This window comes from Vespa crabro, chromosome 9 (assembly GCF_910589235.1).
Source record: "Vespa crabro chromosome 9, iyVesCrab1.2, whole genome shotgun sequence".
Taxonomy (NCBI): Eukaryota; Metazoa; Arthropoda; class Insecta; order Hymenoptera; family Vespidae; genus Vespa; species Vespa crabro.
The window spans coordinates 3,762,501-3,770,000 of record NC_060963.1 but is presented as its reverse complement, the minus strand read 5'-3'; the positions used below and the strand labels follow the sequence as shown (position 1 = coordinate 3,770,000).

The 7,500-nt window shown below is 37.4% G+C and overlaps 1 protein-coding gene across 7 annotated transcripts in view; it reads right to left on the bottom strand.

The window, feature by feature from the left end:
- The window catches only part of LOC124426930 (hormone receptor 4-like), a 110,398-nt gene that overhangs the window by 64,401 nt on the left and 38,497 nt on the right, over positions 1–7,500 (bottom strand). The window contains exon 3 of one of the 7 annotated variants that reach the window (XM_046969225.1): positions 353–427. The exons of the other annotated variants lie outside the window; for them this stretch is intronic. The gene's annotated coding sequence lies outside the window, so the exon portion shown is untranslated. The remainder of the gene's footprint in view (positions 1–352; positions 428–7,500) is intronic. 7 annotated transcript variants of the gene reach the window in all.

Sequence of the window (7,500 nt, the reverse complement as noted above, 5' to 3'; positions counted from 1 at the left end):
GAAAACAAAAAGGAAAGAGAAAAGTAATTAAAAATAAAGGAAAAAATCGTCACGAGATAAGAAACAATAAGTAATAAGAATTATATATATATATATTTTTTTTCTTTTTTTTTTCTTTCATCCGTACAATTAATAAGAAACTATGTAATCTTGTCGAGATCGGATGATTCTTTCTTTTCTTTTTCTTTTTTGCGCATAAAAATATTGCAAAGGGTTCTACGGCTTAACTTTACGCTCTTGATTCTGCTTAAGCTCGCTAAGAGAGCGTATTTCGTAGCAACGGACATGCGCATGCGTTCGTAAACGACGTCGCAGCAAGCGTAAGTAAGTATGTAAGTAAGTAAGTACTTACTTATTCGCGGAGTAATAAAATAAATTACGAGGGTTTTCTTGGCTGATCCAGATTCCGTCACGAAATCGAAACGTTCTAAAAAGAGAATCGATTTACTTATCGAAAGAAAAAAAGAAAAAAAGAAAAAAAAAAACACGAAGTAAAAGAAAACGAAGAAGAATTAAAATATCCGCGTTGCGTTACTATTTATATTTGTATGTATATAGATTTTCTTTCTTTTCTTTTTTTCTTTTTTTTTTTTTTTTTTTTTTTTTTTTACTTTTTTTACAATTTGCCATCGAAGAAATTAATTGAAACGAAAAGAAAAGACAGATCTATGATATAACTCGATACAAAATATATCTCTATATTTATATATTAAATAAATGAACAAGAGCAAATGATAAAAGTAAAAGAAGTAGAAAAGTGAAAAGAAATAAAAAAAAAAAAAAAGGTGAAAAAGGAAAAAAGAGAAGGTAGAATAAGAGAAGAAAATTCGTAAGATCCTGAAAAGTTTCAAGAATTGGTGAGGACGAACGAATAAATTAATCGACTAATAGAAATTGAAAGTAAAAAGCTCAGGGTTCTGGGGAACAATATTACGTGACTGTTAGTTAGCTCCTAGAGTTCTCGTAGAGCAGTTCTAGATAGAGCAAAGAGATTGTACGCGTAGGCGCATATATACACTAACACTTTTACATTCACGTACCTCCTAACAGTCGATGGGAAATCGCTTTTGAACTTGTGTGCGCGCGAATATAACGTATGCGAAACGAAGAGAGAAAGATAGATAGATAGAGAAAGAGAGACAGAGAGAGAGAGAGAGAGAGAGAGAGAGAGAGAGAGAGAGAGAGAGGGTAAACGAGAAGTTGGAGGGAAGAAGACAGGGCTGGACTTGTGATGAGGGAGGGGAGGAGAGTTAGGTGTAGTATCGGTCATTACCTCCACCCAGTAACTGGGTCAGTCGTCACAGCGCCTCGGTTCGCTCACCGGCCGTCCATTCGCAGCGTTCTCTCTCCCTCTCCCTCTCCTTCTCCCTCTCTCCCACCCTCTCTATCTCACTCTCTCTCGTTTCCCTCCTCAGCTCGTGGAGCCTGCCTCCCTCTTTTGCGTCGATTCTCTCTGTCTTTCTTTCCCTATCTCCCTCCCTCTCTCTCTCTCTTTTTCTTTTTCCTCGTCGAAAGCTTCCACGCGATTCTCGAAAGGACGGCAGGAAAGTTAGACCTTGGATTCGGAAATGTTTTTCTCTTTTTTCATTTTTTTTCCCCTTTTCTCCTCTCTCTCTCTCTCTCTCTCTCTCTCTTTCTCTCTCTTTTTCCTCAATGCTCTTTTTCAAACACACAGATAATACTAATACACATATCCGCTTATTCATGTTTGTAGGATCTATTCAAGTAAGTAGTTATGTTTTTTTATGTTTCTTCTTTTTTTCTCTGTTCCTTTTCTTTTTTTTTTATTTTTTCTTTTTTTTTATTTTTTTTTTTTTTTACGAAGAGATGCAAAGAAATTTCTAACGTTTTTGTTGATGTTTTTTTTTAAGAGAGAGAGAGAGAGAGAGAGAGACGATGAGGAAGGTTACCTTCTATCGGAGAATGAGAAAGAACCAAAGAGGAAGAAAAATTTTCAGAATAAATAGAACGAATAAACGCGTAAAGTTAACGTGAATTTCGAAAAGGGGAAAATGAAATTTTTTTGATAGATTCGATAGGAGAGGAGATCGATCTTTTTATTAAATACTTTCTGTGGTTCGGTAAAAATATTTGGATAAATTTTTTATTTGTTTCTTTAGATTTCTCGTCCAACAGAGGGAAAAAAAGAGAAATAGAGAGAGAGAGAGAGAGAGGGGGGGGGAGGAGAGAGAGAGAAAAGAAGATACATTATGTTTGAATAATGGACGAGAAATATATGCGTGGTCCCCACGTGACAAGATCGGTTCACGTCGTTACGTAGATGCATTTTTGTTATGCAACCAAAAGACTTACGAAGGGCAACTCGATTGCACTCGAGAACAACTTCGAGCGGGAGAATAATAATTGATCGAACCCTCACGTTGAATAAAAGATAATCATACAAATATTAATGCAAAAGACATGAAATAATAATTAAATTATCAAATAGATTATCGTATTGTCGTGGAATTTAATAGAAAAAGGATACAATTTAATATGCAGGGAAAGAGATTTTCCTTGGTACTCGAGATAAATACATATAACACACATGTATCTATTTCTTCGATCGTTAAAGATGACCAACTTCCTCCCTAACCCCTCCTTCATCTTATCCACTCGTTGGTAGATGAGACGAGAAAGGGGAACGGCAGAGCGTCGCGACGACTACGAAAAGTTTACTACGATGTAATCTCAAAGAGGTTTGAATACGCGCCAGGCCGCGTCTTTATTTGCGACACGCGCGACGTTTCGATGCGGTACGCGTGCCAAATAAACTCGTGAAATGAGATAAAATGTAGCCTGTGTCTCTCTCTCTCTCTCTCTCTCTCTCTCTCCCTCTCTTATTCACTCGCTCGCTCGCTCGCTTGCTTGCTTGGTGTAGCTAGCTAGCTAGCTAGGTAGCTTGGTAGCTAGCTCGCAATGCTTCCACCCCCGGGCGTCATCTTCGATCGAGATTGACCCAAAAACCTTCGAAGGACGCCGATAGTAGGTCACCAGTGTGAACGTACTCCCGCCCGGAAATATCCTTTTCGTTTGTTCTTTAAACGCAGAAAAAAAAAAAAGAAAGAATGATCAATGCGCAATATGCATTTACGCAAAACCATGACAATAATAGTTAAAAACAATTCTCGTAATAATATACGAAATAATTACTTTTCGATCGCATTTATTTTATTATTCGTTTAACGAAGTTAAACGATCTTGAACGTAAACAAAATATTTTCAGATTTAATCCAAATTCTTATCTATTATCGCCTTCCAATTACTCCACCTCCCTCTATCACCCCTAATAAAACAGATAGAATCTATTGGTATAGGGATAACGCATAGAAACGTCGAAATTGCGAACGGTTCGCGATTAACGCGTCGCGTCGTGGCGTTCTGCATATCGGGTATTACGTGGAGCATTCTGGGGCAAAGGTTGAGGAACGCTGCCACCACCAGAACAACCACCACCACTACCACCATCATTGCCGCCGCCTTCACCGCCACCACCAGTACTACCAACACCAACATTAATACTACCACCACCAGCACCCTTCCTTCGCGTCATTCGACGCATTCGAAGCGTACGTACACATGCGCAATCTCTTTGCTCTATCCCTCTATCCCTCTCTTTCTTTCTTTCTCTTTCTCTGGTAGTTCTATTCGCTTCCAGTGAAGACTACCCCCTCTCCATCTACCTCGCAAACCAATTCTCCCTCTCTTTCTCCTTCTCTTTCTCTCTCACTCTCTCTCTGTTTCTCACTCTGTTTCTCTCTCTCTCTCATTTCGTGCGACCTACCCCAATCTCTTTTCTCCCAGTATACCTCTTTTCCTTCTCTTTGTCTCTCTCTCTCTCTCTCTTTTCTCTCTCTTTTCTCTCTCTCTTTCTCTCTCTCTCTCTCTCTCCCTCACTCACTTACTCTCTCTTAAACTACGGTAACACGCGACCGTCTTCTCTCGCAACAGCTGCTGCCGCTGACGCTGAAGCTAAGGCTGACGCTGACGTTGCCGCTTCCTGATCCGGTAAAAAACAAAACCTCTTTAACAGAATGAACGAAAGGATATTCCGAACCAAGGGCGAATCATATTTTCATATATCCTTATTCCTATTTCGTTCGATTGAATCAATCGAATAACAATTAATCGTTCTCGTTAGTCTTTTAAATAACTTCTTTGATAGAACATTGACATATAGGAACGAATATATTTTAATATCCGTTCTATTAATATCGTTGAATTCTTTCGAAAATAATATGTATGTATATATATATATATATATATATATATATATATATATATATTTCTTTTTCTCTTGTTTTTTATTCTTTCATTTCTTTTCGTTTAATATCACCAAAATTCACTTGGTAAATTGGACTTCCTGCTTTTCCTTCTCATATCGATTTCATTAACGTTTCGGACTTTTTCATGCTTTACCCTACCGTGCAACTTCAACGTGATACACTTTCGACGTGATACACCAAAATAGAACGCGACCTACCCCAACGAGTCTTCTCTCTTTCTCTTGTTTCTTTATAACTCCGTATCCGTTCTCTCTCTCTCTCTCTCTTTCTTCTTTTTCTCTTTCTTTTATCGAAGATCTCAGCTTGTCCTTTCTCTCTCTTTCTCTCTCTTTTTCTCTCTTTCCTTTTGTCGAACCTTCGTTCAGCATATACCCTCTTTTTATTCTTTTCCTTTTTTTTTTTTTTTATTTTTTTAATACTCTTTCCATTCTCATTCTCTCTTTCTCTCTCTCTCTCTCTCTCTCTCTCTGATTCTCTCTGATTCTCTCTGTCGTCACACAGCAAGATATATTATCCGCCCTTTCGAATATTCCGGACGAAAATTGTTCAGTCGACGATAGGAATTTTCTTCGGACATGGAATTGGGTCGACCGTTCGGGGTCAAAAGGAAATAAAATGAGTTCTCTTTAAGCGTTTCGCGATGTGAATTGGGAGGGAGAAAGATGGATAGACAGACGGACAGATGGACAGACTTAGAGATACATAGATAGATAGAGAGAGAGAGAGAGAGAGAGAGAGAGAGAAAGAGAGAGAGAGAAAACAAATTTTATATCGCAAAATTATAAAATGATCCCTTTTAATATTTTCAAAAGCTCAAAGAAATTAAAAGAACATCCGAATGTAAAATTTATATTTTTTCATAGATCATTATTCTACATTTGCCAAGGAAAAATCGGAAGAAGAACTTTCAATGCGTATAATGAAACGCTTGCACCTGTAGATAAATCATTTCGATTTGATAAGAAAAGTGAAACCAATAGAAAAAAAAGAAATAATAAAATCGACGTCCTCCTTGAATAATGTTAAATATCGTTTGCTATAATGATAGAAAAAAAAGAAATAGAAAAACAAAAAAAAAAAAAAAAAGACGAAAACGAAAAGAAAAAAATGAAAAAACAAGAACAATTATTGCTCTAATGGTGTCGCAATAAGCGTGCGTTTTTTCTCGATTAGATTTTAACAGTACTACAGAAAAAAGGACAGATAGATAGATAGAAAGAGAGAGAGAGAGAGAGAGAGAGGGAGATTAGAAGAATGAGTTGGCTAGAGTCGGTCTAATAAAACATTTATTTCGGTGAGTTCTTCGAAGGCAGCTTCATCGTTTTCGTCTCTCGACGTTAGCGAGTTAGTTGCAGTTCGTATGTAGCGCTTAGATAGATGGTTATATGTTAGCTCGGTTCTGCTCGACTCTAGCAACTCGATGGCGTGACGGTGCGGTGCGGTGCGGTGCGGTGCGGTGCAGTGCGGGGTTGCGCGGGACGGCGCGGCGCTCCGCGCGAAGAGGGTCGAGCCACAATGCATGCTGACCCATATTCGGGTCGTTGCTATTTCAGATCCATCCTTTCCATAGAGGAAGGTCGTCGGACTACGTGTCGAGCGTTGCTGGTTACGTAATCGAGCCTCGTTTTTAGCGCCCGCCTCGAAAACATGCACACTCCTCGTCTCTATTATTCCGAGCGTAGCATAAAGAAAAGAGAGACATAGAGAAAAAAAGTGAGAGGAGGTTGGGTGGGGGAGGTAGGAAAAAATAATATTAAAAACAAAAAAAAAAAAAAAAAGAAAGAAAAGAAGGATACAAAATGTTCCTAACAGCTACGATTGTTCTTAATGGCAAAGAAAACGTGTACGTTCTATTGTATACGATAATAGTATCTCGATTAAAAGTTTAAACGTTAAAAGCGGCCAAATGTTTATTGATTGATTTTTGTTTACCGATTTTCCTTTTAACTATAATTCTTCCAATGTTTATTATTTCTTTCTTTTTCAATTATTCACGATATTTGTTACAAACTTTAATTCATATTAGTGTGTGTGTGTGTGTATGTGTGTGTATATGTATGTGTGTATGTGTGTGTGTGTGTGTGTTTGTATAAAACATATATTGTATGGATTATTTTCAATAATCCGTATTGTCGTGAATGTTCTTGTTCTACAGTAGTTAAATATACGGCCACGGCGACGTTACGAATACGTCTGACATATTATCGGTTTTTACTACTTAAACAGATAGAGATCCTTGTCCGAAACGATTAATATATAAATAAATACGCATATATTTTTGTATGTATGTATGTATGTATGTATGTATGTATATATGTACATACGTATTTATATATCGAGAAATATAAAAGAGAGAGATAGATAGAGAGAGAGAGAGAGAGAGATAAATCGTTTCTAAGCTTCGTACGTTCAAGGTTATTAACGGATGAAAGAATGATTTTTGAAGTGAAATCGTTTTAAAGGAAAAAAAGAGAGAGAGAGACTATAGTTTTATCATTTTCAATGTATTTTATCGTACGTTAACATTTATTTATATATATTTACGTGTACGTTATTTTTTGCGTACGCTCGATCGCAACGTATTGCCCTCTTTTAATCGTAAGCTACTAGCATATTACGGATTTACATTGTAGATAACGCCGATGGCTATCGGATATCACGCTTTCGTCAATGATTTCACGCTTCCCCGAACAAGCTGTTCGATCGGTAACTATCGTTAACGTCGATGTGCGGGAACGATAAAGCACGGTCTTGCCCTGGTTTTACCTTGAACGTTAGGCCTTAAAGACCATAATCTAGGAAAACTAGTTTGACGTGTCTCTTTGAGTCGAACACCTCTAAAGCGCGCCTTGTCAATGCGTCTACGCGTCGCGCGCTATAAACGATAGAATAGCTACAAGTAAAATGAGATAATGTGAAGAAGGAAAGACAACAACAACAACGAAAAAAAAAAAAAAGAAAAAAAAGAAAAGAAGAAAAAGAAAATCAGAGAGAGAGAGAGAGAGAGAGAGAGGGAAGGGGACAAAAAGAGAAGCAGAGATATCGCCGTGAATATACATGTTCGTATCTCGAGAGCCTTCCGTGGCACTCATAAATCACTATAATTAAGGTGGTATCGCGTGTACATAAAAAAAAAAAAAAAGAAAAAAAAAAGAAAAGGAAAAAAGACAAAAAGAAGAAAAAAAAATAACACCTGACACATTCAGTCCGATAT